General features: G+C 40.2%; 1 long non-coding RNA gene across 2 annotated transcripts in view; it reads left to right on the top strand.

The window, feature by feature from the left end:
* The window catches only part of LOC103179407, a 137,022-nt gene that overhangs the window by 112,108 nt on the left and 1,468 nt on the right, over positions 1-23,446 (top strand). The window contains exon 7 of one of the 2 annotated variants that reach the window (XR_006085134.1): positions 3,381-3,496. This is a non-coding gene — a long non-coding RNA (uncharacterized LOC103179407). Of the gene's footprint in view, positions 1-3,380; positions 4,277-23,446 lie in introns of those variants that run through there. The other variant, XR_006085133.1, reaches the window with a different exon arrangement.

The raw sequence follows: 23,446 nt of genomic DNA, 5'->3' as shown, positions 1-23,446 counted from the left end.
TGTGTAGAGAATATTAGAGTGTGATTTTACAGTGATTTTGTTTGTAATATATGTTCCGTTCATAATATTGAGAGCATTATCTTACAATATATACTGTATGTGTGTAAGCTACACTATAGATAGTCTGTAAACTATATCATTGAAATATATTCCATATTTATGTCGTTTTAATGTTGCCTGGTAAGCTGCTGCACGCACGAGTAAGGCTGGTAATACTATTCCTCAGCAAGTGTGTATTGAAGGTGTGTATCCAAATTACCTTGTTCCACAGGCTTTTGCCTTCATTGTTCCAGTGCCTCCTTCACAGGGTCTCTATCCCACTTGACCCATGCTGCCCGAATAATAAAGAAACACTCCAAAAAGAATGTTATTTACACGTTAAACAAACTCTGTGTGTGTAAAACAAATGGTTGTTGGCGACATCAAAGCAATTGTCTGATCTTGCTTCTCTGGTGGCATCGAAAGCCTGCTTGAGTTTCGCCTTTGTATTGCAACAGCCCCTGAGAACTGACTGCCACTGTTTGTCTAAAATAGGCACAAGTAACCGTCTCTTTAAATTACTTTTTTTTAACAGAAAGAACAGTCTTTTGAATTTGCCAACTCTTCAGTACACATACAGTAGCTTGGTTGTTGTTAGCTAATGGTGAGCTTGCTGAAAAGGGTTAACATCCTTGCGGATAATGTGTCCTGGCCAATATTGCACTCTCATCCACATTCTTAGGAAAAGGTAAAGATTAAAATTGGTTGTTCATCTCGTTGCTCATTGAGACAGACATTGGTGGTGCAGTTTGATCTTGCGTGTTTGCCTGCATAACGGTCCCAATATTTCAGAGTGGAAGCACATTGATATGTTTCAGTGTGTTAAGGCAAAATATCAAATGTAAGTATTTTTACTATAATTAATAATAATTACAAGCCTCTGTGACCTGCACTTTGATGAATTTCAGCCATCTGAATGTGGCTGGTGTTAGAGTAGAGCAATAGCTTTAGAGCAGGAGGCTGTTGTTATAGGAGGATGCAGCTGTTAGGAATTCGGAAGAAGTCATCAACCTTCAAGTACAAAGTTACAGCAGCTTATAATTGTCACCCAAATCCACATTGTGCCACTCAAATCTCCACAGAATTGCGAAGATCCCGTAAACTCCATGAATACAAAGTCACAGGAGCCTCTAATTGCCGCCCATATCCCCAAAGCAATGTAGATAGATTGTACTATTTTGCAGTTTGTTGGGTCTTGTTTTTGCCACTGGCTTTGGTTCCGTTCTCTCCTACCAGAGTTATCAAACAAAGTGCCACAGCCCAGCATCGCTTTCTGAGGTAGGATATTTTTCTCTTGCATGTCAAAAAGATTCATTGAATTTTACGTGAGTCTAACGTTGAGTTGGAGCTGGAAAAGCAATGAGTCAAGAGGCAAAGAGCTTTGTGCTTAAAAGCAACGTGCCACCTAAGTTTGCACAGACACAGGGCTCTTGCATGAGCTGAGCACGGAACCGCAGATGGCTGGGAGGGCGCTGTAACCTGATCTCAGGCAGAAGCCTTTCATGCATCATCATGGCATTTCCCATCATCACGGGGATCCCTCGAGCAGCCGGGCAACACACTCCCAGCTGCCTGCCGTATCCCTGATTCCAGTGATTTAGTGTTGGACGGGTTTGCTTACTACAGTTGTATTACAGAGAACTGGTAAGGTGGTACACTGCTTTCAGTTGGGCATTCAATGGTTCGAGCTTCGACCTCTGCTGCTGGCAGCAGCTGGTGTTCAGATCAACTTTTTAAGTGTCTTTTTGGCAGCGATAGTAAAATTCTTCTTGAATTATTGCTGTCCAATTGTAAAAACAAATCTCTTGCATTTTTTTGCATGTGCGATTTAAAAATAAAAAGCTGTTATGAGCATTCCTTTCATCTTACTGTGATGGGTTCTGCTCTTTGTGGTTACCATTCTGCTGCGAGCACATGATGGGAAGAAGGACGATACAAAGCAGCTGATAGGAGTACTCTAAAAGTGTCTCAGCGACACCTAATAGGAAGGGATTGCACTGCAAGAGTATTGTTTGACGTGTATTGCCGGGATCATCTCTATCTGCTGGCCATAGTTTACATTGGCGTTCACTAGACTACTCACTACTCACTGGAAAATTGACAAAAAGCAGCTGTCTTTCTAAGTGTAGGGCTTTGTTTTTCGATTGTGTATGGGGTGCTGGTCTCCCCATCTACAGGATCCATAATTATCAAATGTAAAATTGCATTGAAACTTGGAAATTTATAATCCAATATGCAGCTTCTTTAGAGTTTATGGAAATTAAACCAAAGCGCAATGAAGAATCCTATGTTAATAGTTTAAAATATTCAGAATAGAATATTGTTCCATGTGAATTGGGGGAAGAGGGATTATTGTTGTTTTTTTTGCTTTGTATGCGTTACTTTAAATGTATGCTGTTGCATGATGTGAATAGATGAAGCCAATGCACGGCAATATAAATGCAAACAGAGAGTAATTGCAAAACAAAAAGCCGTGCGTTGAGCTTCCCTGTTCAGAACATTTCAGGCAGAGTTTTTGCCTCTCTCAGGAATGAAAAGCGAGTGCCCACTTAAATGTGTAATTTTTTTTATGTTTGTTCGTAACTCAGCATGACAAAGTCAAAGGATTAATGAGACTGTACACTTGTTTTCACATCATCACTGGGCTTGTGTTCAATGAAATAGTCAGCTTTCCTCAGTTGACTATATAAATGCAAATTGTTGTAGGGAAGGAAGGCAAGAGAGAACGTATGGACAGCTAGGAAATGTCAGTCTGTCTTCCAGTTGCAGCTTTGGTTGTGTTTTGTCTGTTGTTGTTGCCGACTTTGGAAGGGGAGAAGATGGGGCCGACTGTGCAAGTGAGATAGTGACTGGCACAGAGTGGACTGCAGTGAGAGTCTGTTGAATGCTCTGCATGAGCAGAGCTTGAAGTCTGGGAGCACAGTGCACAGTTCTCCTGACTCACTATGGTTTTCTCGTGAGCTGAGTTCAGTCACGTATTGTTTGAGCATGACCGATGGTTTCACTGCTGGTGAAATGGGCATTTCACACGTGATGGGGTACCTGCTTTATTATACCCCATGCGTGAAGTGGCACTTGATGCCAGCGACCCGCAGTGCAGCAGATGTTTGTTTGTCAAGACATCATTGAGATTGTGCAGGGAGCCGTGCCTCAACTGAACGGGCAAAATATCGGAGTAGGAAAACAAAGGTCAGGCTGTCTTTTTCGAGAAACCTTTAGAATTGTGGTGAACGTGCAAGGATTATGTTCATGCTGCTGTCTCTTCACTATGTAACATCCTGTGCAAATAACGACAAATGCTGAGATTTAGATAACCGTTTTATTTTGTGGTTTATTTTAAGGAGAGAGGAAAAAAATCAAAATTGCAAGTGCACAGGGCTGCATGGGTCAGAAGACAGTTGAAGAATGGATTTAGGATGAGTGCGGAGACATAATGGAGAGCAGGTGCCTATCCCAGGTAATGAGTTATTGCACATCATCTCCGACTTATTGAAAAGCATCGTACTTCGGTAAGACTTCGCAAGGTATCAAATACAGTGGAGGCAGTTTGCAGATCCCATCTCAGCTCATTACATTTGCTGCTCAATAGTACTGTGATGCTTCACATTAATAAATTGATCCTAACTTCCAATTGAAGAATATTCTTAAGTTAAGAAAATTAATGAAAACAAAAAGATTACAGAGCTGTTAAGCTATCTGGAGAACTGGTGTTTGTTGAGAGTTGTGTAATGGATCAGAGCAGTTTATGACTGCTGCTCTTCACTCCATCTCCTTCCAGTTGAATGAATTCACTCCTAGTTGCCGATTAGGTAAAAAAAACACCTGGAGATTGTGGTAGTGGCAGAACTTTCTGTTTGATCATTTCGAGGCTGTGAAAATTTCAGTAAGTGATTAATAAAAAAACAGTTTAATAATGTGTTGGAAGAAATGCGACCCACACTAGTTACTAGCGCTGGAAATGCTGGGAATCCATAGGAGAACAATTGACATCTGAAAGAGAAAGAAGGTCAGCTATTGAGACACATTCCTTGAATGGTAATGAGTAAGGGTCATACATGAAGAGTCTTCTTACTAAGCACTTATTACAACAGCAGCCTGCACTTATAGTCTTTCACACAGAATGAACATGTTGCAGGATTCAGCAGATACAATGGTAAGTATCAAACAGGGGAAGGAGAGAATTAAGGATGCTGACCCAAGGCATGGTGGAAGAGATGTTTACGAAGACATGTTCAAAGAAAGAAGGGAGGAAGGAAAATAATCCATGTATTTTACTAATAGCACAAAAAGTCTTTAATTATATGTCTATGATGTCCATATCATAGCAAGAAAAGGTGGGAACGCAGAGGACTAGGAGAACTACAAAAGGATACAAAGAAAGTAATAAGAGGAGCAAAACGGGAATATGAAAAAAAACTTGCAAGGGATATTAAAAAAAGTAAAAGATTTTATAAATATATTAAGAGAAAAAGAGTGGTCAAGGGAAATGTGGCCCCATTAAAGACAGATGTAGGTGAGACAATAACGGAAAATAAGGAAATGGCTGACTTGTTAAATAAATACTTCGCTACCGTTTTTACAGTAGAGGATGAGTAAAAAATACCAGCTATACAGGGGAACCTAAAAAGAAGTCAAGGTGAAATGCTTAATAAAATTAATATAAATAAAAAAATGGTAATGGAGAAAATAATGAGACTGAAGATAGACAAATCTCCAGGACCTGATAGTTTCCACCCCAGGGTGTTGAAGGAAATAGGAGAGGAAATTGCAGATGCATTCGTCATAATTTTCCAGAGCTCACTAGATTTGGGAATTGTGCCTTTAAATTGGAAAATTGTGAATGTCACTCCATTATTTAAGAAGGGAGGGAGGGAGAAACCAAGAAACTACAGACCTTTCAGCTTAACGTCAGTTGTCGGGAAAATACTGGAATCCATCATCAGGGACAGAGTGACTGGACTTGGACAGGTATGAGCTAGTCAAAGAGAGTCAGCATGAGTTTGTGAAGGATAGGTCGTGTCTGACTAATCCAGTTGAATTTTTTGAGGAGGTCAATAAAATGGTGGATAAGAGAGTGTCTATGTATGTCATTTATATGGACTTTCAGAAGGCATTTGATAAGGTTTTGCTCAAAAGATTATGAGCGAAGATGGAAGTGCATGGAGTTGGAGGTAAACTTGTGACATGGTTTGGTAATTGGTTTGGAGGCAGGAAACAAGAGCAGGGATAAAGGGAATGTTTTCTGATTGGTGGGACGTCACAAGTGGTGTTCCCCAGGGGTCTGCACTGGGACCTCAGCTTTTCGCCATACATATATAAATGACTTGGATGAAGGAATAGAAAGTTTTATATCCAAGTTTGCATATGCACTAAGCTAGGAGGCTCAGTAATTTATATGGATGGGAGTAGAAAGTTACAAAGGGACTCAGACAGATTCAATAAGTGGGCAAAGCTGTGGCAGATAGAGTTCAATGAAGGGAAGTGCGAGGTCATCCATTAAGGACCGAAAAAAGATAAAGCAGAATATTTTCTTAATGGGGAAAGACTAAGAACTGTGGAGGAGCAAAGGGATTTGGGTGTCCATATCCACAAATCACTAAAAACTAGTTCCCAGGTGCAAAAAGTAAGCAGGAAGCATTTTTTCACTGAAAATGGGTAGAAATCTAGAATTCTCTCCCCCAAAAGGCTGTGGATGCTGAATTCATTCATACCTTCAAGAGTGAGGTTAATAGATTTTTGGTACATCAGGGTATCAAGGCAAATGGGGAAAAAGCAGGAAATTGGAATTGACAGGATTAGTTGAGGTACAGATCAGCCATGATCTAATTGAATAGTGGAACAGGCTCAAAGGGCTGAATGACCTACTCTTGTTCCTATGTCTCCCTATGGATAAAACGCAAAATACTGCAGATGCTGGAAATCTGAAACAAAAACAGTGATTGCTGGGAACACTCAACAGTGATGACACTTCATCAGAACTGGGGGATGTTGGGAGGGAAAGGTTTTAAGGACAAAGATCAGACAAAGGGTTATGGACCTGAAAAGTTGACCCACTTTCCTTTCTCCATAGATGCTGCCTGACCTGCTGAGTGTTCCCAGCGATTTCTGTTTTTGTCTCCCTATGAATCTTCATTTCAACATTGTGATGTGTCAGGGTAGAGACCTTGCCAATTAAATTACACCAGGCTCTATTTTACATTGTTAGTTGCAAATAGTTATCTTGTTGATGGGATTTATGATGAGATTTCAGTGATCGGTGTTAAATGGGTCCCACCATTGTACAGTTTTCCTATCTGTAACAATTTCCTGTTTAGTTTTACTTTATAATAATAATAATAATAATAATAATCCTTGCATTTGATATAGCGCTTTTCACATCGGGAGGACGTCCCAAAGCGCTTCACAGAACACACTGCAAAATGAATTGACTGTATATTTGTGGGCAAATGCGGCAGCCAATTGCGCACAGCAATGTCCCACAAACAGTCGTAGATTGAAAATGACCAATTTATTATTGTTTTTGGTTTTGGAAGGATTATTATTTCAATGTTAACAGATGGTCGATGGCAGAAGTTATTTATTTGGTGAGAAAGATCTGCCTGACATGGTATGACTGAAGCATCGTGTATGAGAGCAAATCATGTTAAAAGTTGGGAGGGGGGAATGTAGGTCAGTGTGGGAAAGATGAGGCTAATGGAACAATAGGTGTTTGAAGACTGAGCTGCTGCCTGTCTAAAACCATTGGACGCCTTCCACCGAGTTCACAAAACTTTATTCAAAGCGGAACACTGGCATACCGCTATGCGCACGGAGATGCTGCAGACGAATATAGGAAGGCGCCACGCTGATTTTTAAAACAAAATAAATGAAACCAAAACAAGCTGTCCATGTCAGTAATAAATGAAAAGTTGGCGAGATCGGACCCAGGGTTGGCCTTTCATCAGTTGAGCTGGGGCTGGTGTTCAGGCAAGGAAGGGAGATGAGAGTTGGCATGTTAACTGCGTTACTTCAAAGATTTCTCATTTGTTCCTGCTCATGGTAAAAAAAACAGTCTCGGCTGGAGTTTTAACTGGTCAGAATCATGAAAGGGATTTCAACTCAGATTTGATTTTATCCAGGTTCACTGTGCCTACTTAGCAATTGGAGACTCTTAAGTTACTTTGCATAGGATTTACAGAATAAGAATACTCAGTGAATAATGCTACCATGTGGATGCAAGCGTTACTTTATACATGTGCGTGTCACACGCTCAGCATTTCCAGGTCAAGTTTATTCTTCCATTTTGACCCAGCTCTGGTTGAACAGTTTTGCTGAACAGCTCCACCACTGTACCAGTTTCCTCCTCAGTGACCTCTGATGACCATTGACAACTTATTTCAAATTTTTTGCTCAATTACTTGTAGTTTTGTGTTCTGAAACTCACATCCACTGAGCACTAGGTAAATGCATGCTGAGTAAGTCACATCCACTGAGTTGAAACTGCCCCCAAACTGTCTCCATTCTGAACTTGTAGTGCTGGCAGAGAGAAGAAGCTATCCTGTAATTCTGGGGTGGATTGAAACTCAGGTCCTTGTGGTAAAAAGCAAGTACTCAAGTTGCATTCACTGAAACTCAATGAGTATTACTTCTTCCATAGATGCTCAATTTTTTCACTCGATCCTGTTTTTATGAATTTAAGCTTATGAACAAATGATGGAGGCTTAGGGTTTAAAGTCAAGTTGTAGCAGTTCCTCAGTGTAAGATTCTGCTTTGTTTGCTTGCCTCCCTTGCTTCGAACACATGGTAATTAATTGCTTTGTGACTGATTGCTGTGTATAGGTTTCACTTCGGAGAGTACCCTATCATTTAGAAGTTTGCATAGAATTTCTCTTTGTTAGTGTAACTTCAGATTTTTTAAAAAATAAAATAACACTATTTTATTTCATAATGTGATTTTAAATATTTTTAAATTTAAAATCATACCACTTTATTTCCAAATGTAAGCAGAGACTCTTTGGATCTCAACTGGCTCCAAGGTGACATATTTGGCAATGGAATGTCAGAATCAAGGCAATCCTCGGTGGCGGTCTTGTTCCTGAGGCAGGGATGTCCACAGTATTCCAGGGCCCTGCTGATGACACCACAACCAGGACATGGAAGGGCAGACCAGTGATTGTGGGCAGGGACTCTTCCTACTCAGTTCCCATTAACCCTGCAAGTCAAAATCCCAATGGATAGGGTGTCCTAGCTGGACAAGCAGTTGGAAAACTTGAAAGACAGTGCTCTCAATGGCAAGCTATGCAGTTTTGGCTGGTTAGACCCTAATGCACAGTTGGAGGGTTCCTAAGCCTTGGCTCTTGCCAACCTGTGCCTAATGTTTTCTGGAATTAAGTAAGCAGGATGTGTCCCTCCAGAGAGACAGTGTGCATTTCATCCCAACAATCCAGCTCTGGAATTTCCAAGTCTAGGTGGGATGCATGGAAATCTCAGCTTGGTTTGGATACTCTTAAGCATGGTGATGGGCTTCCCAGCTGAAAAAAAATCCTAGCAGCAAAACAGCAGTCCCCTAAAATTGCAATTTTTTTAAAACAAGAATTATTTGTTTTATCTTGTTTGATGTCATGGGCTGAATTACTGAAAGCTGTTAAGGTGTTTAATAGCTTTTCATCAGCAACACAATGGGTGGTGTCCTCTACAATACCTTGCATTAAGTTGTTCTGCAAAGTCTCGGAAACTTTGGCAGACCTTTTAATCTAGAAGACAAAGTTGACCTTTATGAGTGATATCATGATTTAGTTGGATAGTTTCATACTTGAAACGTGTAATGTTTTACACAACCCTCCCACCATGAACAATGAGGATATTAAAAGGTGACAGACAAAGAAAAATAGCTCAGCTGTAGAGGAGAGTGCAAAATAGTTATTTTACAAAAATCCATTTTCCAATCCAAACTGAAACGGATTGCTCTAAAAGGTGATTTGAAACTGTGTTTAGTTATCAGCACCCAGGATAGTCTGGAAAATTCGGATGACCAAGGCTCAACTTTAGAAAGGAGTACAGTTCTGAGAATAGTAAGACAACGTAGACAGGTATCTTTTTTCGATATGCAATCTTTGTTGGATGATCGTGCAGCCTCTCTTCTTGAGGCCGACACAGCTGTGGGGTGTGTTGAGACAGCTTGTAATTTATTCTGTGCCAGCTCCCGAGGTGCCTGTAACCAACTGACTCATGAGTAACTGGAACGCGTCCCAGCAATTTCGGAACAGATCAATCCACCATTGTTGAAAGGACAGCGTTTTTCTGTCAGACTTAGAGATTGGTCACACAGAGCATGGGTCTGACAGTGAAAGGAGGAGCTTGGTTGTAAATCTGACACTTGGTGTCTTCAGGGTTGAATGTCTCACCTAGGTTTTGTAGTGCTGCTCCCAGAACTGTTTGCTTAGCATCGATATCGTAAGTCGCCCTGATTTTTTAATCATTCCTGAATAAAGAAGGGGGAGGCATTGAACTGATTCCTGGACCTCTGGAGTTCAAGCATTCCATCAGGGAACTTGTGAGTTGATATGCCTTCAAGTTTCCCACAGGGGCAGACCTCTACACTCTTATGTTTCTGTCATTGAGTTGTTTGTGAAGGAACCTTTCAATTATGGAATCACAAAAATGTAAGATTTCTCTTTCCCACGCATCCTGTGGTCCTGTCCCACAAAATACACAACAGGCAAAAGCACCTCGTTGGGTAAGTGTCTTCAGTGAATGACGAACCCAGAACTATGTTCCCCATTCAACCAACTGTGGTGAGTGGATCATGTAATTGTTGCACCCTGTATCTTCGTTGTCTGAGGTTTGTTTTTTATACAGATCTTCCATTGCCACGTACTTTCACGGTCAAGTTGGTGAATTTCTTTGAGGCGTTTTGTAGATGGATATTCCCTGAAGTACCTGAGGTGGGGATGCGTGATACTGTACAGTGAGGGCTAAAGGTGTAAATTATTCAGCTTGAATCATTAAAATAAAATCCCCCTCCCCAAAAAGTAAAAAAAATCATTTTCTGAATGTAGTTGTCTTCAGTTGAGGCAGTGCTAGAGAGCAGACAAAATTTGTGTGCAGGTTGTGGCTTCTGTAGGCATTTCAATAGGACTCTAAACTGATTGTTTTTATTTACATGGAGAGAGTTGTTTGGACAGCAAGTCTATAGATACAGACAGGGTGTCACAAGGTTACTAACCAGGGTTTCCACAGGTAACACACTCAGTGTCCAGATTCAGCCACATATCGGAGAGAGGATACTGTTACAAAGAACTTGGGCATCAGTGTCAAAGAAACATGATCACTTTCAAAGCACCTGTTAATGGGATTGTAATGATTGCAGACACGATTATTATGGCTACCATTACTGTCGGGCACTATGGATAACAGGATAACATAAAATGCAGCAAGTGTTGACTCTTTCCAACCAACGCCTAAATCCTCTCCGGAATTAGGTGAGCAGGGTGTGCCCCTCCAGGGAAAGTGTGCTTTCCATTTCCATTTCAGACACAGAAATATCCATTTATAGATAGCACACATATGTGGAGGTTTTAGTATGGTTGAGATTCTCTTCAGCACAGGGATGGGTTTCCAGATGTGTCAGACACTTGGCTGACGAAAGAAAAATAACACCTGACCATGCTCATTATTCCACTTATTAACAGGAAAAAGTGGTCTCTCTTCTCCCCAACCCTGAATTTGCTTCTCACACTCTGAGAATTGCAAATCCACCTCTTCTGCTGTTGAAATCCCCTGCAGCTCCTTTCACTCTTTTCGTTCAGCCTTTTTATGCTGCTCCCTCCAACTAAAGAGGTCAAAGCAAAACATTACTTTTGACAGGGTTCAGTAATGACTCTTCAAGAGGTTGCATTTTTTGGTGAGGTACATCCTGTATGTTTTGTGCTGTCATGAGCTGCACCCTCTGGTGGGTGGGCGAAGAACTCTCTGAACTCACTGACTGAGGTGAGGGAAGCTGAACTGTCTGTCACGCAGGAAAGGAAATCAAGGTGATTGAAACTAAAGCTCTCAGGTTACCAGTTCAGTGCTTTATTACAAGAGTGATAAAAGCTTCCTCAATTTTGACGTCTTTCCATGTTTCTCTTCCCTGTTTCCTCAAGGTTCCCGGGCAGGTCAAAACCTTAGGCAAGTTTCCTTACTCCACACGCCTCTGTTTACCTAACAGAAAGTAGGAACTTGGTTGCTTGGTAATTAGCGGATTGCTTTCCAGGGCTAATAATCCCTTAAAAAAAATTTGGTCACTCATTCACAACTGTTTGTGGGACACTGCTGTGCACAATTGGCTGCCGTGTTAATTATAGTTAATTCACTTTACAGTATATTCCTTGAAGTGCTTTAAGATGTCTCAACAACATGATAAGGCACTATATCAAATGCAAGGATTATTATTATTTATATGTATTATTAGTATAAGGTTCTAGCCTATCCTGGTGCTCAGTTTTATAACCTTCTATGCCTGTACCTTCTATGAAGCGCTACCCTGTGTGAAGAGCGCTACATACATGCAAGTCAGTATTTGTACCTGTTCCTGTGTTGGTCCAGTGTTTTATATTTGTAACTTTTGCTGGATTTTATGTCAGATGTCAGCTCAGTTAGCAGCATCCTCACCTCTGAGTGAGAAGGGATGGGTTCAAGCCCCATATCAGGATTGGCAACTCACAGTCTAAGCTGATACTCCAATTGCAGTGTACTACATTGTCAGAGCAAACTTCGTTTAGGTGAGATATTAAGTCAAGGTCCCGTCTGCCTATTCAGTTGGATATTAAAGATCCCAGGGCATTATTCGAAACAAGAAAGGAGTTTCTCTCTATGTCCTGGCCAACAATCCTAAAAATGTTACAAGTGGTTCCTCACTTGATGGCTGTTTGTGGGACATTGCTGCATGCAAATTGGCTGCTGTATTCACCAATAAATACACAATCACTAATCTTCCTGTGAAAAAAAGCTGTGAAGTGCTTTGACATGTCTGGATGATGTGATAAGGTACTATATCAAATGTAAGAATTTTTATTGTTATCATTTTTGTGGTGAGCACAGCAGAGATCCTAATATGTAGTTTGCGTGAAGCCATAGAGGGCAAGCGACTGACATCTTCCAGAAATGAAACCTGACAACCGAATGGTTCTTTCTTTTAATAAACTTCAGTGACTCAGTTTTGTTGTTCTCGACCACCACTATTTAGATGACATCTAGGGTTTATGAAAGTGATTACAGTTACTTAAAGGAGCCATGAATTGGCATCAGTGGGTTTCTGTTAGCGTATACAAACATACTTGAGTGCCCACGTTGCATAGTTAAACATTGAAATTGTATCAAAACAGAATATGTTGCAAATACATTTTTAATTCCGAATTAAGTTTCAATTCCAAGTTTTGACATGAACTAGCTGAGGACATTTTACAGCTTGCAGGTAAGTGAGCTATAACTCTCGTTCTAAGATCTGTAATATCATAGTTGCAGTATCAATATCAAGGGCTGGGGGAGGGGGGAGAGAGAAACAGAAAGTAATTTTTTCCACAAATTACTCTCACAACTTCTTGAAGTCATCTAAAGAGTGGTTGTTGAGAATGCCCCAACAGGCTAATTAGAGAATGTGGTTATGAATCATGAGGCCATGGCACATGGACAGGGTGAGGCGGTAGAGAGATTCAGAGAAGATGTCAAGGGACTGAGAAGAGATGCTGGTGCTATTTACACAGCTTCTCATCTTGAAAGTAGGAAGAGGAGAAAAAACAGCCATTTTTAAGATCTCTGACCTGTATTATAACGATAGAATCTCAGCCGTACATCCAAGGGGTGGGGTGGGGGGGGGAAAGGTCTTCACAGATACTTTAACAACTGGAAGGCTTTGACCCCAAAATGGGCACATCATAAATTACAGCTCCATTTGTAATTAAATGTTAAAAAAAACTTGGGTTATTTTTAGGAATGGTGACATTTTAAATAAAGTATTTGTACACAAAATCTCAATAATACTGCATGCAGAATTGTAACTTTTTTAAAAAAAGATATAGAATTTTAAAATTAATCTCTAAAGATTTACTTTTAATTTCCGATTAATAATAAATAAATTTCAGAAGCTACAATTCGGTTACTTTAATATGTTCTACCCCCTATTTCTTTTCCTCAAAGTCCCCCAGCACTGTGCCGATTCTAGCTGATGGCACAGGCGTCCGTTTCTCTGGCACTGAGCAACGCCCTGGATGATTCAACCCTGGATTCTCTGGGTAAGGAAGCTTGTGGCTTCTGTTCTCCCTCTCCTGAGAACTCATTTGACAATCAGGACTTTCTAAATGAGGCAGAGAGCAGCCTCGGATCCACACACTGAGCCACGTGATAGCCTCACCTTCTCCTGACTCACCGTGTTCCCAGTCCAGATCTTTAACGGGCACCATTTTCATTGAAACTTGTTGACAAGTTTTTATTTTTAATCAGGTTTATTTGGGGGCAGTGGGAACAGGAAGATCCATGTGATGTGCTCTATTTTGGTCACAGAGATATAGTGCAAAGGGGACGTATTTCAACACGCGTTGCGCTGTCACAAACGGGAGGATTTGTTTAGCACACAAAATGGCTGCCTGTGCCTGGGCAGCCATTTTGTAGCTGTGCTGAGGCTGCCAGGTAATGCTGACAGCATTAGACAGCAGCGCACCACAAACAAGAAGCTTGCAGTGTCTGGATGGAGCCCAGATCCTGTACTCGAGGAGCTGACCTTGGGTGGTGGCCATGAACTGTTCCTTCCCAGCGGCACAAAGACATTGGCAGGCCCAGTGCGGCTCCATCGTCTCCAGCAATTAATAATCACTGTGACTAACTGTGCACAAGGCCATAGAACCAAGCCCTCTGCGTCAGTGTGGCTAACTAGTTTCACCTTTCAGTATTTTTAAAACTCTCTCTATGTCCCCCGCTGCAGCCTGCCTTTCTTTTGAAACTGAACAAATGCTTTGTGCACAAGCATTGTTGTCGCTGGGTTTCGGTTCCCATGAGACGGGGCCAGACGATTGAGAGTATTGCACGGCGCTGGTGGCTGCCAGCCAGCAAACGTGACACAAGGGAGATACTGTCTGAGGTTCGCACAGATAGCTCAGGCAACAATTTACAGCCTTCCACTCAATTCTTGTTTGCATAGCAGGAATCCTTTTTGAGAACCTGGGTTGATCGTGGGTTCTAATCGTTCCCCTGCACGTCTCAGCAGGACACCTGCCCTCATGAAGCAGCCCTGGGCACATCTGGTCTTCACTCGACCGAGGCAAGAACCAGCTTTGTTTACAATAACATTGTGCACAGAGTGACACTGTAATATAATTGATGCAATGCACAATACAGTACAAAATTACATTCATATAATGATAATATAGTCTTTCATGTCAGGAAGACATCCTAAGATGCTGGACAGCCCCGGCTTGACACCTGAGCTGTGGGTGGGTGGGGAGGGATATATTTGTAACTCTAGCTATTGAATGGGGTGGGGGTGGGGACAGGAAGGATTTTCTGAGTAATTTTTCCAAAGGTCAGGATGGGGGTATGATTTTAACTGTGTTTTCCTACATCATTTTATTTTTTCAACACTGACTCTGGAAAACATTTTGGGCATGGGTTTTACATTTGCAAACTCAGGCACTTACTCAGGCAGTATTGGTCTCGAAGAAATCATCCCATTTGCTGAAATGCCATTTGCTGAAATGCTTTCTCTTTCTCTGGTACCATTTCATTCCGTCGAATGTTTTGGCAAATTGAAAAAAGTGGCCCCTCATGGTGGGAGTGCGTGGGTGGGTGGGTGAGGTGATCGGGATCAGTTCAGTTGCATTTTTGACAGTTGAAATTCCAAGACACGTATGTTGCGTCTTGCAATAGGAGAACAACATGTAGAGGAGGTAAAAGGTAAAGATAATTATTGAGTTATGTTGCTGAGGATAGAAAATCAAGTTCAAGTTTTGAAACATTATGAAGTGGAGCACCTGAGTGATGTCTGCTCAGTTCAGTGAGAAATGCTGCATTTTATCTCCTCTTTCTTTCCCTCTCTCATCAACTGTGTTCTTATAACTGTGAGATGGTAAATATTTAATCCCTTAACTGTTTGCTAAATTGTTCAATGCAACTAATAGTTTTTTTGGGGCAGAACACTGGGATCTACCATAAGCTGATTTGTTAATTAGGGCTTTATAATGGAATTTCATATGTCAATGATGCAATGAAACAATTGCAATTTTAGCTCTGAATGACCTCAGGGTCACTGAAGAAATATGCTCACCTGAGGATGAGCAGTGCAGTCTCATCACTGTGTCATCCATCATAACTTTTATTATAATTGTAAAATTCGGACTGAAAGGACTCAGCGCCTTGGGACGTCCTCCCGACGTGAAAGGCGCTGTACAAATGTAATTTTGTTGTTGTTGTTGAAATAAGCATTGGATTTTGTAACAGGGGCAGTGTCTCTTATCTAGATATGAAAGGCACATAACAAAAATCATGCAAATATATGAAAGCTTCTTTGTGAAAAGTACAGTGTTCTGCCTCATCGCTGTTTCATTAAAACCTAGAGCCAGTTGTATTCAAACACTTAGTTGCTCATTAAAAGGTAATGTTTATATTCAAAAGAAAGTACAGCATCTCGTATGCAAATACGAAGCTGAGTAATAAAATAATGTAGCCTTTGGAACAGTAGCAACTGTCCCCGATATGAGGAGACATAAAGCAACTTCAGGAAATTATCTTTTCTGTCCTCTGCTGGTCGCATTTGTACTAAAGAAACCAGAATGTGCTTGAAACTTAAACTATACTGATCTTTGAAAGATTGCACTGTTGTTGTGTTGAAAAGCAAATGTGCACATATTTCAAAGAACCATTTCAAAGATCTCTTCAGTTACATTGTATTCTAGATATACCATGAAAGTCCACCTAGGTCTAGATTTACTCTATTTATGTGGCATTTTATAACTTCCAGAATTTGGCAAATTGTTGAATTCAGTCTTCATTTTCCTGTTACTTCTTTTGAGAACAACAGAAAATCAGCTTAAAAGTTGAGACCAAATCCAACAATTTGCCATTTCTGCACGCTCTAAAATACTCAGTAAATAAACTAAATCTAGAGCCTGTGAAATTCTCTCCTCTTCCCCCCATTGTGTTTCTGGATTGCTCGTCAGTTGGGATCAGCTTTTCTGATATTCATGTTCAAGTCTGAACACGAGTGATTTACTCGCATGACAACCTCAGATCTTACCTCAGTAGTGAAATGAAGTGCAGCTGTATAATATTTACAGTCTTACTCTATGCAAATGCTTTTTGTGTGGATGTTACCTGAGCCATGTATTGTGTGCAAATAAAGGTATTGTAAAGCTATTGAGGCATAACTCAGAGAGTTAAGGATTGGCATCTAGCGGGGGCTTAATACACAGGGGAATTTTTATATCACAGTATCGCATGCCCCTTTAAAGAAAAAAGCAAACTAAGGTGGACATGATTCAAACTTCCCTTTGGAACAGAAGGAGGTCAGATTCCAGTGTCTTCATCATGAGCCTTTGAAGGAACAAACAAATTAACAGGATGGCAGTCGCGAGGCAAGCTACTGTGGTATCCCATTATCTCTGACACCAGGATTTCCACTGCCCATCTCTCTCGGCCTGAGCTGATATTGGGCTGCTGGGTTCTACTTGTGGCCTCCCACGTGTGTGCTGGGTGTAGATATCCTTGGTGCAGGACATAAGCTGTCTGGAGCAGTGACAGAGTTGCAGGAAAATCTTGTAGCTCAAGTCAGCTTCTTCAGATCTCAGAGATGTTCAATGATGAAAGGACTGCCTCTGCCCCTGAGGAGCCACCAGAGACTGACGCTTGGAAGAGTTGAGAAAGAGTGAAGGTGGGTTTAGCCGGGGCTTTTATGTGGCCCAGGATCTTCCTTTGTTATCTGACCCAGCTCTGTGTCTCTTGGTGAAGCGAAGTACTGAAACAATCCCTGTTAGTATGGAAATTGCAATCTGCAATCTTACTATACTGTACTGTATTGTTTGCCATAGACAGGTATTGCACTTGCTACTAGATTTTCAGCATTATTTTTTGTTGACTGTTCCTTTAATTATCATTGGTGAAAAATGCCTGCCAAGAGTGACTAGTTGCTCTTCGTCCTCTCTTATGGAAACAGGAGACATTGCTGAGTTGTTACCCTGAACTGTTTCGCTAACCAGATGTGTGGTTCTGATAGTTATCTTATCAACACCGTCCTTATATTATCTTGGTTGACAGAGATCTTCAGGCTGCATTCAGGCCAACAGCAAACTCTATTGAAGCGATGTAAAACTCAAAGGTAACTTCTGTGGCACAAGTCAGCCAAAGGCACTCTCTTTCCCTCCCCATTCCTATTCCACATCTGTTTGTGCTCACCATGGAAAGAGGATGTTAAGGCCACATCTTTTGAGGCAAAACAAATGAAGGGCCTAATGTCCTGTTGACAACTGTAACATCAGGATCACCTTGCAAATCTTAGAAGTGTACTTTTGTTTGCTGCTGTTTGTTCAAAAATAGTTCGCAATGCCTAGTGCCATCCAGGATTTTACAAAATGAACAGTGAACGAATAGTGAATAGTGAAACTAGGCAATTGCTGTACAATAGATTTGTGCACTACAAATTTAAAACTTCCAGCACTTCCCAAATTCTTATAGACTTTTAGTCTAATAGCTAACGAGACATAATCACTTTACATAAACTAGCTTCTGAGAAAGAGGCCAGATGTACAAGTAGACAAGAATACTATATCTAAAGGCTCAGACCACTATCTTATCAGTTTCTAACAATTCATTACTTCTTGGTTGCCTTCAGAAACAAGGAGAAGTTACACACCACAAGCCTTTCATTGCGTAGCTAGTTTGTTAACTTGGGGATTTCGATGATTTCACACGTATTGCTCTTCATCGGGAAACATAGCAATTGCATTCTGCTGAGGCCACGCACCGAGATTTGTTTTTCTCAAGCCGGGAATAGTAACTGTAGTTCATCTCCTGGGTTCTGATGGGGCTTCGCTTCTCATCAATTTGCCAACATGTGGCAAAATAAGCCATCACAAAAAGCATTTGGCATCATCTTTGTTTTTTAAAAAAAATGTTCTTTGCATTTGAAGCTACCATCCACTGCTGTGTTTAAGTGATCGTTGTTTATTTAGTAAACAGCAGCAAACTAAAGCATCTGTCTAAGATGGTCAGAGAATTTATCTCACAATTGTAGTACATTTATTTTGCCTCATAACCTCTGCGCTTGAGCTTTTTTTACCTGTTTTTTCAGACGTGCAATTTAGTTTCCATTCACTCTACATTTCTAAATAGTGTCTTATTGAAATAAGGCATGTGTTGATGAGCCAGGTGTCTGCCGGACTAACAGGTGAAAGCACTTTTGTTCAATCTGTTTCACTATGTTACATTATCTGGTTACAAACTGGATCCACATACAGTAAAACATTGCTCATAATCCTTCCCCAGCTGTAATTTGCTCTTAAATGACGGAATGTGCATACATCTCTTAAATACACCACACAAGACTACTTCATCTTCACGAAAATACACGTTCCATCAAAAAATTAATTGTTTAAATACCATTATGCGTTTTATTCCTCATCCTTTAAGCGATTCCCCAGCTTATCCTGTTTATCCTGAAACTTCCAGTATGACTCAAATATAAGAGCATACAGGCTTTCTGCATGGCTGGGGAAAAGGAAGCTAATTAAAGCAATTGGCAATAGCCAAGTATGAGGTTTGTGTAGGAAATACGCAGATTATATATTGGACTTGGGAACAGAGAGCTAATTATCTCACAGGCAATGGCTCAGTATGAGGTTGGGGAAAGAACACACAGGTTGGATATTGGAAAAGAGGACCAAGAACTGATTAAAGTGCTACACAGCAGCTAATCCTGAGGCTTTAGATCAGGAAGGAAATGCAGGAGACATTTTTCTGTAAAAGGGTAACATGCCTTTGGAACAGTCTATCAGCGCAGGTGGTGGAACAAGAGAGGAACTGGACAAGTTCCTGTCAAATAAAAAAATATTCTGAGTTATTTGATTTAGACAGAGGTCCATCAAGGGACTCTTGTGGGAAGTTGGATGAAGTGGTAAAATGGAACAAAGGTCTATTTCTGTCTAAAATGATTATTATAAGGTGGACGTTAAAGATCCCATGCCACTGTTCAGAAAGAGAAAGTTGTAATTCCCTGTGTTCTACCCCCAAATAGTCCAGATCAAAGGTTAGTCCTTCATTTCATGGATGTTTGTGAGGCATTCTCCTGCACAGGTTGGCTACCAATTTTGCCTATAAGTACACAGACCTCACATTTATGGAAAACTCTGTGAAGTGCTTTGAAACATTTTAACTTGATGAATCAAATCAAAAAAGCAAGGATTATTATGAAAGTCACAGGCTTGACTCTCATCCATCCAGCTCCACCACAGATAAACATTATTCAGTGGAATGGAAGCCCTATCGCATCCTGCTGAACACGGAGATCAATGGCAAAAGAGATGTTTGGAGTCTCAGAGTAACCTGATCTGTAGGCTGCAGAAGAGCTTTGTGACAGGATACAAGTGACTACAGATTACACAGGTCACCATTAAATTGCAATCACCAGTTATTGTGTGGGGTCCTGAGCACTGAATCTAAAAGCTTAGACTTTGCATTGCTGCAGCTGTGTGTTAGTCTCACACACAGTGCTCAGAGATGAAAGTAAGTTATACACAACTGTGAGAAATCTTTTTTTTTTAACCCACACTTTACAAGTTGTATGGTCAACCACACTGTTAAAGCCTGGGATTGAGGCTTTGTGGTTTTGACCACAGAGTAGTTTTCTGTGAATGTAATTTTTGAAATAACCATAGCATGAGGCTGGGTATAACATATTTGATAGCCTCAGTGTAACATGATTTTATTTAGCATATTTCTTCGTATCTTTCTTTCTGTCTTTTTTGTACCTGATACCCCTGTAAAACTTTTGAAAGAGAATTGCTTCCATATAAAGTGAGTTGCTGCCTATGGACAGCTTTCACAGTCCAAAAGGCATGAGAAGGAAAAGGCTGCAAGGAACAAGAAGTGGTACAATTTACAATACAATTTATATAACACATTTCATGTCGGGAAGATGTTTGAAAGGGCTGATAAGCTGCAAGGGGACACATCACCTGGCCTCATCTCTTTCTCCCCCATCTCCTCTTGTGAAAGCTTATTCTGCATAATGTACCATGGGCAGAATCATCCTCTAGCTCTTTACCTGTGTCAATTCGACATGAAATGTGATTGAATTCAATTTTTGTTTGAGAGAAGAATCACCATCAACCCCAATGTATTGACGTCACTGTGCTGTAGGTATTGACGTCACTGTATTGTAGGTGTTGATGTCACTGTGCTGTAGGTGTTAATGTCACTGTGCTGTAGGCATTGCTGTGCTGTAGGTGTTGACATCACTGTGCTGTAGGTATTGACGTCACTGTGCTGTGGGTGTTGACGTCACTGTGCTGTAGGTGTTGATGTCACTGTGCTGTAGGCATTGCTCTGCTGCGGGTGTTGATGTCACTGTGCTGTGGGTGTTGATGTCACTGTGCTGTAGGTGTTGACGTCATTGCTGTATGTAATTCAAGCGGTTATATTGTCCTATCTCAGATTAACACTCAGTCGCTATACTGTGGTGCTGACGTCACTGTACTGAGCTGTTGACGTCACTGTACTGTGTGTGCTGGATCTTACTCTGCTTTCTACCCTGATATTACTTTGATGAACGTCCTGATATTACTGTATTGTAGATGTCATTACAATAGGTGCTGGCATTTCTGTGCTCAGATGCGGTGTTGCAGTTTGGATGCTTAATAGTTGTGATATACCATCGTACAGAGTGTTCACAAAGTCCTCTTATCCCCGTTACAAACGGTGATACGAGACTGCAGAGGAGCTGAAACAAGCTGTTGGAGATTAATTTCTCCTCACCAGTCCATCATGTCACCGAACATGGTGACTGGTTATTTTGTGCCATGAAAATGATGGCACTCATACTGATCCTCTGGACATCTAAATACATTTAAACATTGTACTGAATACAATTAAGTACTTCTAAATACAATTATCACAATTCTTCCACATGTTTCAGTTGGTCAGTGCACTTTAAAAAAAACATGGGGGTAACAGATCTTTTAGGACACCCTGTACATTGCTTTATGATTTCTGCCAGTCAATGCTGATAATTCTGTACTCACTTTTGAGTCAGAAGGTTGTGGAACTTTGAACTCACAATCCAGGCGCCCACTCCAGTACAGTGCTAGAGGTGCACTGTATTGTTTGATGTGCAGTGTTTCAAATGAGATGTCAAACCGAGGTCCCGTTTGCCCGCTTAGCTGGGTTCCATGGGACAAATTGAAAAGAGAAAGGAATATTTCCTAGTGTCATAGCCAACAAAAAATGGTCATTCACTCATGACTGTGTGTGGGACATTACTGTGTCAAATTGTCTGATGTGTTTGCCTAAAAATTACAGAGTCTTCTGACAGGTTGAAATGTCCTCCCAATGTGAAAGGCGCTATAATCAAATACAAAGAATATTATTTATCTATTTATCTATTACATAGCTTCAGATATTTGTTTGTTTGTGACACCATTGCTCTGTTGTTGCTGCTACAGATTTTTAGATTGCACCGATGAAAGAGTTAATAAGCTTGATGTGATTCTTTTCTGTATTGAGCATTTATTTTAACTCTTCTTTGAATACGAGATATGAACAGAGCAAAATCCTGATATTTTACTGAGTACAATCTTTAACTATTATAAAAAAGACAGACTGTGGACTGCAGGAATGATAATTGAACTATTCAGACTTTTATTCTTCTTTTAAAAGTCTCCTGAATACATTAAAGGAAGATTGTTGGCATGTGTGCAGAAGGATCACCATCTAGTGGCTGATTGCTCTATAACCCATGTTTTTGAAAATCAAATATTTTTACTGTGGTGTCGCAAAACTGCTGGAAATAAAGCACATGTCTTTCTTTATTGCCTGTTTCAAGCTGTGACATGTTGAGAGCTCTCAAGTTTGCTTTGTGAATGCAAGCTTATCCAGCTCTGCCTCACCACACTCCATTATGATATGAGTTTGTAAATTCAAGGTCATTGTGTCGGAGGCAGTAAATGGAAGCTTAAAAATATTTTTTTCCAGACACATGGGGTAATTATAATTTCTTATCAGATTCTTTAGTGGGAGATTGTTCATTCATTTATAAGTCCAAACACGTTTTAATGAACCAATGCTATCCCATATTTATTAAACTCCTTTAGCATCAGGATTTTCGACTTTCAAATACATTGTTCATGTTACCCAGAGATGAACATTTGACTGTGCTTAAGATTGTTGAGTCAAACATTACAAATGCAAATTATTACAATTTCCACAGATATGAAAATAATCAAAAGTGGTTCACAGCTAGAAGCAGCATTTCATGTAGGCAACAAATGGAATGAGTAGTAGATTGGAATCTAATATTAATATTCTGATATAATAATACTTTGATCAAGGAGTTAATATGCTATCTTTCATAGAATGTAAGAGATAAAGCTATGGGTACCCAGGAATGGATTTAAGATGGAATCTTAATAGAGTGGTTCAGATTATTGCTTATATAATGTATGTATAACATATATATTAAAACAATGAATACTGAGGAGTGAATCTAATTGAAGTGTGAAATATTCTAAACTAGGAGCAAAGCTCAAGCAATTTATAACAGGCATCCAAACTCTGATTATAATTTTCTGAAAATATAGGAATATTACTCCCTCAAATTATTTGTGATTAAAATGTAACCTTAATGACGTTATTTTCTAACATAAGAGAAATGGATTGCACACCAAATTCTGGAGTCTGTGTCTGAACTCCCTGGAAACAGTCTGCATATTTAAATATGCAACTTTGAGGGCACATGATTGTAGAGCAGCCCAGATGTTCAATGACTTTCAAGTATAGTAGTGACCACTTTAAGCAATGCTATCATTAATAATGTATACAGATAATCTAACAGATCATTGAACATCACGTACAACAAAGAGTCTGCCTGTCATTCTGCACACTTAATCCCTTGTTCTACTCAAGCCTGATAAATGATTGAAGACAGATGCAAGCTTCACCTTATCGCAGAAACAAATGAGCTTCACAAAGTGCATAGAAAACCATAAAACTTTTTTGAAAACATAATTGAAATTTTATAAATGCAACAACAGAATTAACATGCTGTTCAAATAAAAATATAGTAATACTGCACTAATGGAACTGGTGATATCAAAACTGGAAACATAGAGGTTTCCATTATGTGACCTGAAAATTAACTCTGAAAAATAATCATTGAACTGGGCTTGTCTGGACCACAGAGACACTAAGCCAA

Source organism: Callorhinchus milii, unplaced genomic scaffold (genome assembly GCF_018977255.1).
Source record: "Callorhinchus milii isolate IMCB2004 unplaced genomic scaffold, IMCB_Cmil_1.0 Scaffold5, whole genome shotgun sequence".
NCBI lineage: Eukaryota > Metazoa > Chordata > Chondrichthyes > Chimaeriformes > Callorhinchidae > Callorhinchus > Callorhinchus milii.
Note: the sequence above shows the minus strand (reverse complement) of the source record. Positions and strands in the feature narration are given on the sequence as shown.